The sequence below is a fragment of the Ursus americanus genome, chromosome 4 (assembly GCF_024610735.1).
Source record: "Ursus americanus isolate L20-20 chromosome 4, mUrsAme1.1.p, whole genome shotgun sequence".
NCBI lineage: Eukaryota > Metazoa > Chordata > Mammalia > Carnivora > Ursidae > Ursus > Ursus americanus.
Window position 1 is genome coordinate 74,621,829 of NC_142130.1, and position 16,377 is coordinate 74,638,205.

Here is a 16,377-nt window from a genome sequence, read left to right on the forward strand (position 1 = left end):
TTGAGACCTCACCAGAAATATCTTCACTATTCACATTTCCATCAACAATCTCTTCAAGGAAATCTGGACTTTTTCTACCATGCACCTCAAAATGCTTTCAACCTCTACCCATTATCCAATTCCAAAGCCACTTCCACATTTTTAGGTATTTGTTACAGCAGACTCTACTCTCAGTACCAAAATCATCTGTATGAGTCAAGTTTGCACCAGAAAAACAGAACCAATAAATACACACACACACACACACACACACACACACACACCCCTCTTATTGAGAGATTTATTTCAAGGAAATTAGCTTCTGCAATTGTAGGATCTGGCTCAGCAAGTCTTATTGGGGTCTGGGGTCTACAGACACGGGGCATGACAGTGGCCAGAAAACTCTCAAGCAGGAGCTGAGGCTGCATCCACAGACAGAATTTCTTTTTCCTCGGAGAAACTCTAGTTTTGCTCTTAAGGTCTTTCGACTGATTGGATGAGACCCACCCATATTATACAAGATAATTTCCTTAAAGTCAACTGATTGTAGATATTAACTACATCTACAAAATATCTTCACAGCAACATCTAGATTAGTGTTTGATTGAATAACTGGGTACTACAGCCAACCAAGTTGACACACAAAACAAACCATCACATGTGTCCTATATGATAAGACCTTAGTAAAATATTTAATGTGATAAATCCATTTTTCAGGATGTAAGATAGAGGCACATATAGGAAAAAAGAGAGAGAGAGAGAGAGAAACCTACGGGTGTATTCTTGGAAAATGTGATTTCCCAAGGTATTGGGGATGGTCTTTCTAGAATGCAAAAATTAATAAAAATGTATCTCATGAATAGATTATTTTTACATAGTTTATCAGGGCAGAAATCTCAAATAAAAATGGATTTCTAGGTAGCACTTCTGCCAAAGTAAAGGATAGAAAGAAATAAAAGGAAGGAAGGAAGAGAGAAAAGAGGTAAAGAAGGAAAGATTTGTCCTAGGACTTATATTTGGATGTCTAGTTATCAAAAGATATTTTTGGGCAAAGAGGCATAATCCAGGGACAAAGTATAACAAAGATAATAGATTTATTCTTCACTTGGAGAAAAAAATCTAGAGAAAATATTATATGTTAAGAATTTACCAGACAGGGGCACCTGGGTGGCTCAGTTGGTTGAACATGAGCCTTCGGCTCAGGTCATGATCTTGGGACCCTGGGACCAAGACCCACATTGGGCTCCCTGTTCAGTGGGAAGCCCTCTTCTCCCTCTCCCTCTGCCCCTCCTCCCTGCTCATGCGTGCTCTCTAATAAATAAATAAAACCTTTAAAAAAAGTTTACCAGATACTAAATACTACCCTGTTCCAGATATCAAGAAAAAAAACTGGCATATTGCATGAGAGCAATATAATAAAATTTAAAATAGTTGAAAGCAAGATGGTAATCCATTACATAGAAACTATAATAGTAGGCATTGTACTACACACTTTCTTCCTAAGACCATACAAGGCAAGAACTGTTATTTCCATTTCACAGATGAGGAAGTCAAGGTTCAGCCATGTCGTTTATTACTGCTTATAAAAGTCAAGATTCAAACTTATCCTACTTGGAATATCCTGATTCCACAATCCATTAATTCACTGTCTGTTGCTTTCAATGGACTCTCCTAGAAATGCTCACGATGTTTATGGGAATGGACATCCAGTATACACAGCTGAAAACCTCTTCCTGATGCCTCGCTCAACACCACCACCAAATCCACTTACTCATGGTCTACCTGGCTTTTATTTTTTTACAAAATAGTAACTCCATAGAATGTGTACACACACACACACAAAATAAAGGTTTATACATTTAAAAGCAAGTTTTTTGTTTTTGTTTTTTTTAAGATTTTATTTATTTATTTGACAGAAAGAGAGACAGCCAGCGAGAGAGGGAACACAAGCAGGGGGAGTGGGAGAGGAAGAAACATGCTCCCAGTGGAGGAGCCTGATGTGGAGCTCGATCCCAGAACGCTGGGATCACACCCTGAGCCGAAGGCAGACGCTTAATGACTGAGCCACCCAGGCGCCCCTAAAAGCAAGTTTTATTCTCAACTCGAGACACATGTCTCACTCTTCGTGGATAACTGTCATCAACATTTCAATGCATATTTTCAGAAATATCCCAGGCCCATGTATTCTTCTGCATCTTTTTAAAGATAAAATGGAGAACTTATTTGACACTTTGTTCTGTACCTGTTTTCTTTCTTTTTCTTTTGTTTCCTAATAAATCAAGTATTTTTCCTCAGTATGTGAAGATCTACCTCATTCACTTTAATGCTCAGTTGTTTATTTCTTGTCTATGCATTAATACACCTCACCAGTGCTCTATCAATGGGCTTTCAGATGTTTTTCACTTTTTGATATTCAAACAAAGCTGAATGCAACTTTTTCAAGTGAGTTTTGGGGGGTTTTTTTGGTCTGATTCTTATCCAGCCTGGCTGCTCATACCTGAGTGTTATACAAACCTTGGTGTTTGCTGTCTACCACTCCTGCACAGACTAGCAGGTCATTTGCAAAAGAAAAATCTCTAGGGAGAGTCCTGCTTGCTTTTCTCTGCAGAGCTTTAAGAACAATATAAGTAAGCAAGTGTCCTGTTGCTTAGATATTGCTCTTACTGAAAACAGGCGCTTTACAAATTAACTTCCAACCCCAATTATCTATACAATGTTGCAACAAATAAAAAGGCGAAGAAATGAACAGTGCTTACCAAAGTGAAAAGGAAGCAGTCACTATTCATTATACTTCTTAAAATGTCATTTAGCTCTGTTTCGAAGCCCTACTAACCTGAAGATTCATACATTATCTTCTTAGTGATTCCATAGTCCTTATGCACATTTTCACTTGGGACCCAATTTTCATTTTATTAAATGGATACTCAGCAATACTCAACAATATCTCTCTCCTTTATTTATACTTTTTGCAACAGCAGTCTCTAGTAAGATATCACCTAAACCTTCCTCTGATAACACTGGGGCACAATTAATCATTATTACAAACCTATTTTATAATCATTGCAAATACCTTTCATTTGGCTTTATTTATAACAGATGGGGCTATCTCACTTTGAAAACAACTACTCATTCTCCAATAAAAGGTTAATTCAGTGGAAGAATGAATTGGTAAAGTGCTCAATAAGCCTTTGCTACTAGCAGAAGAATTAAAAGTTGACTATTGTTGGAAGCAGGGTAGCCCAAATAACCCTGGATGACAATAACTTTTCATTTTTCAACAATTATATTGTTATAAGGCAGATCAGTGCCTTATAAATTGCTGTTCCACAGAACACTGTTAACAAAATGTTAATAGTTCTAGAACAAAAAAGGGGGCAAAAGGGCATTTAGTGTACATTATAAAACTCCAAAAAGGTAAGAGTACACAGGATGCATCACTTCACTTTTTTCCCCTTAGCCCACTAGTTAGCATTTCCTGATATTCCAGAAAGACCAGTATTTAACCTTAATTATGAATAGTTTTGGAACAAAAATTCTTTAAAAACAAAACAAAACAAAAAAAACCTTAGAGGGGCATCTGGGTGGCTCAGTTGGTTAAGCATCTGCCTTTGGTTCAGGTCATGATCTCCCATCCTGGGATCAAGCCCCGCAGTGGGCTTCCTGCTCAGCAGGGAGTCTGCTTCTCTCTCTCTCTCTCTCTCTCTCTCTCTCTCTCCTTCTGCCCCACCCCACCACTCATTTTCTCTCTCTCTCTCTCCCCCTCTCAAATAAATAAAATCTTTTTTAAAATACGAGCAATAAAAAAACCTTAGAATAATGTAAATTAGAATGAACTATCCCTAGCATTATGAGAAATACTTTTTAAAATTTTACCAACCTTAACAGATGTAACAAACGTTTCTAAACATGTAAATCTCTTGAAAAATATTACGGCCTTACCTGTTGATCTTCAAAATCTGTTTCCTGTCTACCTTTCTCATTGAGTCCTCAGGCATCACCCACCCACTCTTTTAGGTTCCCAACTTCTCTGGAAACCCACCACATAGTTCTATAATTAGACATTCATTTTTCCACCAGTTTTACTAGAGCCAGAGAACCTGAGAGTCAAAGACACATTCTTAGTATCAGTATTAGTGTTAGCATTTCTATTTAGAGGTGCAACACCTAACTGGAACTCTGCAGCATTCAACTAATGTTTGTTAAATGAATAAATGAGCAAGAATGTCAATAAACCCTCCATGCTATTAATGTTTTTGTCAGTGATTTAAATCAGGGACTGAGTCAGGCCCACAGACAACTTTTAAATTGATTTTTGCCAGAAAAGCATTTTTGTTAAGTTAAATTTTAATACCTTTAGGTAAAGCATGCATACCTCTTTCCAGAGTCCCAACATCACTCTATTTTCTCTAATCTGGCAGCTTCGCACACTACTGTTACCTGACTGACCCTTACAGAACTGAGTTTGCTGCTCCTGGACTACATTTTATATGAGAAATAATATTATGTTCACAGGTCTAAAATAAGTGGTGCACACAGATTGAAATAAAATATATTTCAATAGAAATTTTAAAAAGATTTGTACTCTTAGGTAAGGAAAGAAATGAGAAACATATGTTAGAAATAATATTCCATGATAGATTTTAAAAGCAAGCTCTATAATATGATAGCTACGTAACAGGCAGTAGAGCGTATAATCATCCCACATCCTTAATACCCATCTAGACCAGAAATAGGCTGACATGGAAAATGTGAAGAGGGTTCCCAGGATGGCCTCCAAGATCAGTAGAGGTTAGAAGAGAAAGCCCGATCATGGAGATTATCTCCAAGGAAGACTAGAAAATCACATCATGTGGTTGTTTCTAAAGACAGAAAAGGATGAGCAGAAGCAGTGTCACTGTTCATTTAAGTTAGCCAGGCAGAGCTCTGGAAGCAGAGGGGAGGAAAAATTTTAAAACAAAACAAAAAAATTTTTGTTTGTAAAAAAAAGAGTTGTAAATAGACAAATTCCTCTAAAGAAAGAACAAAGTAAAGGCACATTTTGGGCAACATTCTGAGGACACTCCTCTTTGACTAAATAAGCAATCAGGTTATTTGAACAAGGATAATCACTGCCGAAAGAGGAGTTCTAATAGCCATCAGTCCGATTTAGAGAACACGTTCAACTAACCAAACTGTGCATTGGACTTCACCACAGAAATAGTACCAATAGGATACAAAGGGATATACACAGGAGATTTATTATAGCAATTAACTGGGACAATTATGAACGTCTAGAAGTCCCATGATCTGCCATCTGTAACCTGGAAAAGCAAGAAAGTCAGTATAATATAGCCCAAGGCCAAAGGCCTGGGGGGCAGGAGGAGAGTCGCTGGTGTAAGTCCCATAGTCAGAAGGCCTGAGAAGCAGGAGGCCCCATGTCAGTGGGCAGGAGAAGATGGAAGTCTCAGCTCAAGAAGAGGGAGATTGCACCCTTCTGCCTCTCTCTGCCCTCAACAGAGTGGGTCCTCATCATTAGTTCATGAGGTCAGGTCTTTACTCAGTCTACTGATTCAAATGCTAATCTCTCCCAAAAACACCCTCACAGACACAGCTAGAAATGTTTCACCAAGTATTTGGACATCCTTTAGCCAATCAGGCTGACACATAAAATTAACCATCACAATGTGTGAACACATCCTGGCTTCAGATTTGTTTCCCTAGTACAAAAAGACATTAATAAATACTGAATATTTCCTCTGTGCTAGATAGCAGGACTGGTGCTGAGAAAAAGAACTACAAAGGACAAGCTATAGTCCCCACACAGCTATACAATCCTTTTTAATGGCCTCAGACTTTTCCTTCTTACTACGTATAACTTACATGTAAAACAACTGTTCCATCAGTAACATTTCTTTACAATCAATAATTTCTGTGAGCATTCCGCTACTCCTCTCTCTCTCTCTCACACACATACACACACACACACACACACACACACACACACACACACAGAATTTTCTCTGTACCTCCAGGAAGCTGAGTCGGCAGGTATATTCCACTGCCCTTTCAGATCCATTCTCCACCTGCTCCGTGGCCCAGGAGACTGGCTGGATTCTATCAAGGGATGGGTTGCATTAACAGGCTCCCTGCCCTCTGGCTTCTTACTGAATTCAGCCAATGAAGGGCACCTAGAAAAGATCAGAGGGAGAAAAGGGGGTCAGGATACTTACTATCTCCTTCCTTGTAGGATTGTCCCAGGCTGTCTGCATCCACCAAGGATCCCCGACTTCTGCCTGGCCATCCTGCTATTTCTAGCCTGAGCCCTGTACTGTCTCCTGTGGTTTCCTTACACCTTAGTAAACAGTCCCTCTGCTAAATTCTTCTGAAATTGCCCAATTTCCGTATGCCATCTCTAGATCTTCCAAGAGCCTGACTGACACACTGAGACTGAAGTGTCCTGGAACTAAGACCTCTAGAGGGAGCAGACGTGATAGAAACACACTTGGGTACATTGCGGGGAGGGAAAGGATAGATCTAAATATCTTGAAGCTGATTCTTCCCTGGTCTGGGGAATGATCAGCCAGTTAAAGAAACTCAATAGAGAGAATAGTGCAATATCCAGCATGACCTGAGTATTGCAAAACAGCAATTAGTGAGGGAAATGCCTAAGCAGGAAAGCCTGAGGGCAGTCATACAAGGTGAGTATGCCTCGGCATGACAGGTGCAAAAAGGGTGCGCTACAGAAGACGCCAGGAATTTTGCCAAGAGCAACCACACCGTTAGAGGCAGCGGTAAGGAAAGAAATATCAAGAGAACACACCTCAAAACCACAGTGGGTCAATTCACACGTCAACGGGGACCAGCTCAGGACAGCTGATACACCAGGTGAGCCTGTCTACCTGCAAAAGACAGAGACTGGCCAGGCACCTGGGTGGCCCAGATAGTTAAGCCTCTGCCTTCGGCTCAGGTCATGATCTCCAAGATCCTGGCATCGAGCCCCAGGTCAGACTCCCAGTTCAGCCGGAGTCTGCTTCTCCTTCTCCCTCTGCCTCTCCCCCTGCTTGTGCTCTCTCTGTCTCTGTCTCTCAAATGAATAAATAAAATTTTAAACAAAAAAACAAAACAAACAAACAAAAAACAGAGACTGGCACCACAGACCTGGTGAAGTGGGCTGGACATCAGTGAGAGAGCGGAGAAGAGCTATGGTCTGGATGCCCCTCCCCCACGGCCCCTAGGCTATAAAAGCTTCCTTCTCCCCCAAGTGCCCTCTTGGGAAGGAGTAAAGGGAGAAGAGAATACTTAAGAGGGAGGAAAATTTGAGAGATTGAGAAATTACCAGAAAGAAAACAAAATAAGACTAATACTTAAAACAGACAGATACTTACGTTTAAAAAGCATGAGAACATAACATCCACCCTCAAACCTGAGAACAAACGGAGATATTACACAACCCGTCCCTCTCTGAGAACCAGGCCCGAGTGCCGGGGCCACTGGAGAGTGGCTCCCAGAAGGCCGAGCGCCACGACGATAATCCCCCGCGGAATGCCACGCGAGAAGTCCCAAGGTAGTTCGTCCTCTCCGGGTAGCCGTAGGCGTAGTCGTCACGTGACCCGGTCTGGCAAAATTTGTTAGACTTCAGGGGCAACCGGCGAGAGACCTGGTAGTCTATGGGCAGCTGTCCGGCTTCCAGGAGTTGGGGAAGAGTACTACGTCTGTGGGCAGGAACTACGTGAACCACATCTTGGAGCTGCGGAGAGCGGCTCAGAGCAGGGCGGGTGCGCTTCCTGAAGCTGTCCACCACCGACACCAACTGAGGGCTTGGCCATCCTCTAGCCCGCGTACAGCCCCAGCCTGCACAGACGCAGTGTGGCTGTGTCTTCCCAGAGGCCACAGCCACAGACTATGTGGCCAGCTGTGCCGTGGATATGACCACCAGCGATGTGCAGGACCAGTGCAAGAAGGGACTGTCCTGGCTCTGGCCATGAGCTTCACGGTTTTCAGCCCCATCAGCACATTTGTGCCCGAAGAGAAGATCCCTGACCCTCACAACCTGAAGCTCTGGCCAAAGGTCAATGGCAAACTCAGGCGGGAACTGTGACATCCTCCATGATTTTTCACATCCTCTACATCATCAACAGTGTTTACATAATGACCATGCTAGAAGGAGGTATAATCTGGACCAGGACGCCCAAGGAATAGGACCTGTTTAAAAAAAAAAAAAAATGAAATTCAGGCTTACATACACGGGGTTGGTAATACGAGATTTATTGAATCCATACAAAGCACCCTAACTTCTTAAGTTTTAGGAGAGAGAGGAGCAAGACAGAAGGAAGCAAAGGTTACTTGAGGTGACAGTCCTTTAATAAGAAACCAATTTTTAAGTGATTTAATTGGATTGTTATGTCTCAACTCAAGGAAGATGGAACTCCAAGGAAAATGTGATCTAGAAGACACTGGGCTAGAAGTGGAAATGAGGAACAGTGTCTTCTAAGAAACAACCAGAATAAAGTATTTGTGATGCTTCCAAAGAGAATTTATCAAACTAAATGTTCAGAAAACTTGCTTCCCTTTTCTAAAAGTGGACTGGATAAGACTTTTCCATGGGTCATTCAGGGATTAGTAGTTCAAGACTTAAAATCTAAAGGAAGCTGAAAAGCATGTTTCAAGTCAGCATTTCCCAAATTTCCTTGGATCATGATAATCATCTGGGGATATTTGTAAATATAAACATTTCCAAGTTACTGGCCTATACCAGGCCTCATTTTAATTAGTAGAATTAATTAATTTCCAGCTCTCTAAATGATTCTTATCACAGAAATGTGGGAAAACATTACATAATCAGTTAACTTAAAATTTATTTAATAAATGAACAATTAATGAAGACCTCACATATTTACTTAGGGTATGTATCATGGCCCATAGATTCTTTTTTTTTTTTTAGAGAATGTTTTACTTTATTTTATTTTATTTTATTTTATTTTTTTATTAATAATGATTTTTTATTATATTATGTTAGTCACCATATAGTACATCCCCGGTTTTCGATGTAAGGCTCGATGATTCATTAGTTGTGTATAACACCCAGTGCACCATGCAATATGTGCCCTCCTTACTACCCATCACCGGTCTATCCCATTCCCCCACCCCCCTCCCCTCTGTAGCCCTCAGTTTGTTTCTCATAGTTCATAGTCTCTCATGTTTCATTCCCCCTTCTGATTACCCCCCCCTTTCTTTATCCCTTTCTTCCCCTACTGATCATTCTAGTTCTTATGTTCCATAGATGAGAGAAATCATATGATAGTTGTCTTTCTCTGCTTGACTTATTTCACTAAGCATTATCTCCTCCAGTGCCGTCCATGTTGTAGCAAATGTTGAGAACTCATTCTTTCTGATTGCTGAGTAATATTCCATTGTATATATGGACCACAACTTCTTAATCCAGTCATCTGTTGCAGGGCATCTCGGCTCCTTCCACGATTTAGCTATTGTGGACATTGCTGCTATGAACATTGGGGTGCATATGGCCCTTCTCTTCACTACGTCTGTATCTTTGGGGTAAACACCCAGTAGTGCAATGGCTGGATCATAGGGTAGCTCAATTTTTAACTTTTTAAGGGACCTCCACACGGTTTTCCAGAGTGGCTGTACCAACTTGCATTCCCACCAACAATGTAGGAGGGATCCCCTTTCTCCACATCCTCTCCAACAATTGTTGTTTCTTGCCTTGTCTATTTTTGCCATTCTAACTGGCGTAAGGTGGTATCTCAGTGTGGTTTTGATTTGAATTTCCTTGATGGCTAATGATTTTGAACATTTTTTCATGTGTCTGTTAGCCATTTGTATGTCTTCATTGGAAAAGTGTCTGTTCATATCTTCTGCCCATTTTTTGATTTGTTTATTTGTTTCTCGTGTATTGAGTTTGAGAAGTTCTTTGTAGATCTTGGATACCAGTCCTTTATCTGTAGTGTCATTTGCAAATATATTCTCCCATTCCGTGGGCTGCCTCTTAGTTTTTCTGACTGTTTCCTTGGATGTGCAGAAACTTTTAATCTTGATGAAGTCCCATAAATTCATTTTATCTTTTGTTTCTCTTGCATGGCCCATAGATTCTGAGTTTGGGAGATAATTTACAAACTGTTGTCTTCCAAATAAATATGCGATCTCTTTGGCGGGGGGGACATGAGATATTATAGAACATAAAGTTACATTTCTGCTTCCCAGTTTGTGACTGCTCAAACTGAAGTTCACTATGTGTATAGTGATTCAATCTGGGGTAGAATATGAGAAGCCTGTAGGACATCTTTATGAAGATGGCCTTCTATGTCTAAAGAAGTCATTGGCATATAGGTCGTGCTGGAGTAATGGACATAGATGAAGCAGAAAACATAGAAAGTGGAGAACAACCTAGAAGGAAAAGGCAGAACCATGGGTAACATCCATATTTAAAGGATAGAGAGGGAGAAAATACTAGAAGAAACAAAGGAGGAACAGAGAGATTGGAAAGTAATCCTGAGACCAGGTTTACAGAAAAACTAAGAGAGGCGGAAATCATTCTAAAGAGAGAACAATCAACACTGCCAAATTCTTCAGAGGAAAACAGGATAAAGACAGAAAAGAGGCCATTAGAGTATGTTCACTAAAGGTGAAGGAAGGAGGGAAGGAAAAGAGGGAGGAAGGAAGGGGGAAAGTACTAAATCAACAAGTCTGTTATGCTCTCAATGATTTGGACCTTGCCTAATACTGGCTAAGGAGATAATTGTGTCTAAACATCCTAGGACCTTAATATAGAGAATACTTCTTCTATGTTATGCATATTTGAATAACATCAAATGTGTTCAGCTATTAAAAAATATAGGACAGCTATATAGTACATTAACATTAGCATTTTATGAACAGAACTGTATCTGGGTTTGGGGGTTTTTTTGTTTTTTTTGTTTTTTTTTTTTTTTTGAGAGAGAGAGAAAAAAAGCATGAGAGCGGGAGGAGAGCAGAGGGAGAAAGAGAATCCCAAGCAGGCTCCACGCTCAGTGCAGAGCCCGATGCAGGCCTCGATCTCACGACCCTCAGATCACGACCCTGACATCATGAGCTGAGTGGAAATCAAGAGTCGGATGCTTAACCAACTGAGCCACCCAGGCACCCCCCATCTGAGTTTAAATGCATGGCTCTTTAGTGTTCATTTCTTCACTTTCATAGAAGTTACAAATAGTACAATGCCTTATTTGTGTTACAGTTGATTGTACACAAGTCCACGCTCTCTAATATCTATTTGCCCTCAATAAATGAAACAGCAAGTAAGGAGAGAAGAAACTGATGTGGAAAAAAAAAAACACTTTAGTACATTTTATATCAAATAAGTACTTGTTTCTAATATTGAAATTTCTTACTGTCAGCAAAACTTCATCAGAAATTTCAGAACTTTATGGTTAATATGGCCTCATGCCCAAAAGAAATTGTGCTTAAGTTATATAAATGACTAAAGTCTGTGACTATTACAGCTAAGTATATCACAAAATGAGATAGCAATATTAATCATATAATAAATGGAATCATTTGGTCTCATATTTAACCTAGACCGTGATCTAATTTTTCTTTGAACATAAGGAGGAAATCATTTGTACAGAGAGTACATTTGCAGGGATAGTCTAATGGGCATGAAAGGTATCTATTTCTGTAAATTCACTATATGTTTAAGTCCTTTACATACAACTGTTAATAAATGGGGTGCTTTGTCTATTTTCTGGGTGATGACCCCACTGTAAATTTTGCACATGTTTGAAAACTTAATCTCCACTGAGATATTTTCACCATTTATTTACAGAAATACTTCAGTGACTGCCCACATGCTCAGCCTTCAAGTACAGTTATGGGAAGAAAGGGCCTTCAGGTCACGAAAGTACAAATTTGCAGAAACATAACTTTCCCTGTGATTAGAAGAGAATTTTGGTAATTGTTAGGGAATTTCATCCTTAACATCCAGGTTGTGGAAAAGGGTACAAGATGCAAAGTCTTAAAAGATCTTAACTTTCCAGATGTTGCTTCCAATATGAGTTTCCTGCCCCCTACCTTGAGAACAAGGGCTGACAGTGTTGTTCTGGACACTCTAATGTTTTATGTATAAGTGTTTCACAGAGAAGCTGATCACACTATGCCCAGGATCTAATGGAGTAGATCTGGGGTGTGCCACCAACAAGCAGCCTCTGGACCAAGGCAGTCACACCCCAGCTTCCGGGAGTATAGGTATAGGTAGTATACTAATCACTCATAGCTGAAATACTCTCCTGGAATCTGGGAGCCAAGGTTGTGCCTCTCCCCAGGGGCAGTTCAGTCCACATCCAATAACTGGTTAACTGGGATAGGGATGGGGAGGCAATAAAAGGGTCAGTCCCTCATGCCTTAATTAGGGACAATTCTAAAGAGCCATATAAACTCCAGAGCTTCTCTACTGCAACTATAAAACAGTGTCAGTCTCTCCTTCTGCCTAATCCTACTTCTTTCGATGCATTCAAATCCACTTCAGCAGTATTGGATTTGAGAGCATTCACCAGTAAAATTCTCACATGCAAATCTATGTTTCAAAGTCTGTTTTCAGGAATACTGACCTAAAGCAGAAGTCAAGAGTGGTCCTAGAAGGAGATTCTAAAATGGGTCTTTGATGCTGAATCGCCTGCTAATAGCTAGCAGTGAGGACTCCATCACCGGTGGTAGATGGCGTGCTAACAGCTCCAGGCATACTGTAGCAGTACAATTGTTAAGACTTTCACCTGGGGTGAACCGAATGGGAAGAGAAAGCACTGGCTGCAGGCAACATCTCAAGCATTTGAGAGATCTGGGGGAAGTAGTAATTATAAGGACTGTGGGAGGAGTGGCTATTGCTGAGGGCTACCAATTCACCTGAGAAAAACAATGAAAAACTAGAGATAATTAATCACCAATTTAAGGTAAAGTGTGAAAGCCAGAGGGATTCTTTGGCAGCACATAAAGAATCTCAACACTACTGTAGCTGAAAGGCAAAGAAAGCTGAGGTTTTTTTCCCAGAACTGAATTATAAAGTTAGCAGAACTTCAGAGAAGGTTAAATTCTAAAATAGGCAGTTCAACATGCCAAGATCAGGACCTGGATTAGTAAACCTGGAATGGGAATATCCAGATATTTGCACTCAAAAATCTTGAATACTCAGATTCTCTTGACCCTTTGGAGCCCATCAGAAGTGATCCATTCCTCCTTGCTAAAAAAAAAAAAAAGCATTTCCTCCCACTTACTTGAAGATAATGCAGAGACTTTTGCCTTTCAAGACAATACATGTCCTCTCAAGATCTATCCCAAAACCCCTGTGGGCTTCCTGTAACTGAAGAAGAGGTCTAGAATCTATGAGAAATCACCATGCAATACCATGGCAACATTATATGGTAATGATTCAACCAGTTCTTCTTCACAGAAACCTATGCCCATTTTCTCAGGTAATTATACAGAGGAGAAAGAGAATTCCTAGAAATCTCAAGGTCACATTTATTATTCAGGAATGCAAATTCATCCAAGACTCCATGTCAGAGTGAGCACACATGGTAATAAATAAATTCACTGGGTGCAGTTTACAGTAGGTACAACAGGACCCTCAAGAAACCCAGTAATCATTTCCTCTCTCCTTCATTTTATATTGGAATAGACATACTTGGTATTTAGTAAACACCCCTCACCCACCCCAGGTTGGTGGCTTGGACTTTGGAGGTAAGAGTCAGTGGGGAAGACCAAGTGAATGCCTCTATCCAGATTTCACAGTAGGAAGTTAGGTTGCTGCATGTCCTAAGAAGGATGTGGTCAGGGGCACCTGGGTGGCACAGTTGTTAAGCATCTGCCTTCGGTTCAGGGTGTGATCCCAGCGTTCTGGGATCGAGCCCCACATCAGGCTTCTCCACTAGGAGCCTGCTTCTTCCTTTCCCACTCCCCCTGCTTGTGTTCCCTTTCTCGCTGGCTGTCTCTGTCAAATAAATTAATAAAAATCTTAAAAAAAAAAAAAAAAAAGAAGAAGGATGTGGTCAGGATCACCCATTAGATAAACCATCTAGACTGGCAAAAAGTGTTTCACCAAGGGTGAAGATAAGCTAGAATGGGTAGAAGAAGAGTAAAACAATAAGTATCAGTTGTAGTCTCAAGACCAGCTGCAGCATTGGGGCTGTTTTTGATTACATATTTAAATGATAATATTTTGGGGCACGGTGCCTGGCTCAGTCGGTAGAGCATGTGACTCTTGATCTCAGGGTCGTGAGTTTGAGCCCCATGTTGAAAAAAATGATGATACTTTGGATATATTTCATTAATTTAAAACTTTTTTAATGTGGCTAGTTGAAAATTTAAGATAACATGTGGCTCATATTTGTGGCTTGCATTATATTTCTGTTTGACAAGTTTGCTTTATAATATCTGCAGGCAACAAAAATTGCATCCAAAATATCTTACCAACAGGAAGCCATCAGTTGCTAAATACATGTAATTTAGCCAATAGAGTAAGAGTTAGGCAGCCATGGTGTTCAGGGAGAAAAGCACAATCTAATGTTAAACTGAAAAAGGAAAATATCCTTCCAGCTGTCTCCTTTTTCCCTCTTTATAGGCATGGCATAAATACCACCCATGAAGCTAGGATAGAATACTGCAGAGATCTGATTATGTCATAATTTTGAAACATCATGGGACTGTTCCCTAAATGCTTTGTCTGGACTCAAAATCTATATCCATATTGCTTCAACAAACAAATATCTCTGCAGCAGTTTGACCTGTCTAGATTTTAGAGGATCCCACAGATCTGCATGTATGGAGGAAATGCATTTTAGAAATGAAAGCTCTAGCTAAGATATAGTCATTACATTTTAAAAACAAAGTTTAAAATAAGGCAGTAACCACAATATTCATCATCCACCATAAAATTATCTGCTGTAATCCCCACTTCTGGATATGGATAGCTAAATAGCAATATATAAACAAACAACATCAAAGTGCCTTTTTGGCTAACTGCCACCCTGCCACTTCTGAACTATAGCCAATTATAATGACATCACTCTAGCTTTGTGTCCTTTACTGACCTTCCTACTTATGTTGCCAAAATGTATTCAATTTCTCCTCTACAATCTGTCTTTTTCCCTTTGCCTTTGTTTCTTTAAATAATGACTTGACATCACTTGACCTCAACCTACAATTTTGGCTGATAATATCACTGAGCAATTCACTTATATAAATGGCCTTGCATAATCATCTGTTGTGGCACAGAAAAATTTGTGCAAGAAAAGACTGAATTTGTATGATATAAACTGAAGAAAATTCTTTTAAATATTCTAAAAATCGTAACTCCATTAGGCAGTTAAAATGAGATCTTCTATCAAGCTGTAAAAATCCAGTTTCCATAGTACTATAGTTATAAAAATATATGTTTAGTAAACTCACCTGCACCTGTTTATTTTAGCATTCTTTAATAAAAGTCATTCTGACCACTAAATTGAAAATGAAAGTGGTATCACATTAGCTGAGGTCTTCAAACATGACTGAAGTCTTGAATGTATTTGAAAATCCACCAATACTGAGAAAGAAAACTAAAACAATTGTTTCTATTAGAAACAAAATTAATCTCTCTAGAATGTTAAGACAAATTTATTTTCTGAAAAAAAATATGGCCCAGTTAATAAAGAATATTTACTAATAGGATAATTATGTTAAACAGTGTGTGCTAGTCAATATTATGTTGACTCATTATTTATTAATTTACACATACTAACTAAGTAAAGGACCATTATTATTGTTCAAGCAGGAGGGGTTTTGTTTTTGTTTTTAGTTTAAAGAAAAACAATTCTTAACTTGGACAGATACTTAAAAAGCTATGACTGACCCTGCCTTTTCCTTATTGTCTCCTCTGTGTTTAGCACAACACCTGGCATGTATTTTGTATCAATACATGTACTTTGAATATTTTAATAATGTCAACTTTACAGAGTACTCACAAGAGCATAGTGGTTAAAAGCAGGGACTATACAGTCAAATTATCTGGGCTTAAGTCCTGGCTCTGTCATTTAGTGGATGTGTGACCTCGAACAAATTATTTAATCTCTCCTCCATTTTTTCATCCGAAGGAATAGCCCTGGCATCACAACAGTGTCGTGAGGAATATGTCAATCCATATGCAACTTTAACAATATCTGAAGCATAGTTAAGAGCCCAATCAACTATAGCTTTTATTAAATAGTAGCACTTAAGTGTACTTTAGAGTTCACAAATTCTTTTCACATATAACATTCAGAATCTCATGAAATCTTGTGACCTAGGTAAGATAAGTACCTATTATTAGTCTGGTTTACAGTTGAAGCAACGAAGGCCCAAGATCACACAAGGAGAAAGGGAAAAGCCAAAACTTGAATCTAAGGTCTCTGAATTTGA

At 39.6% G+C, this 16,377-nt stretch overlaps 1 pseudogene; it reads left to right on the forward strand.

The window, feature by feature from the left end:
- The first annotated feature begins 6,662 nt into the window (after positions 1 to 6,662).
- On the forward strand, positions 6,663 to 8,245 carry LOC148110274 (oxaloacetate tautomerase FAHD1, mitochondrial-like; annotated as a pseudogene).
- Positions 8,246 to 16,377: the final 8,132 nt, after the last annotated feature.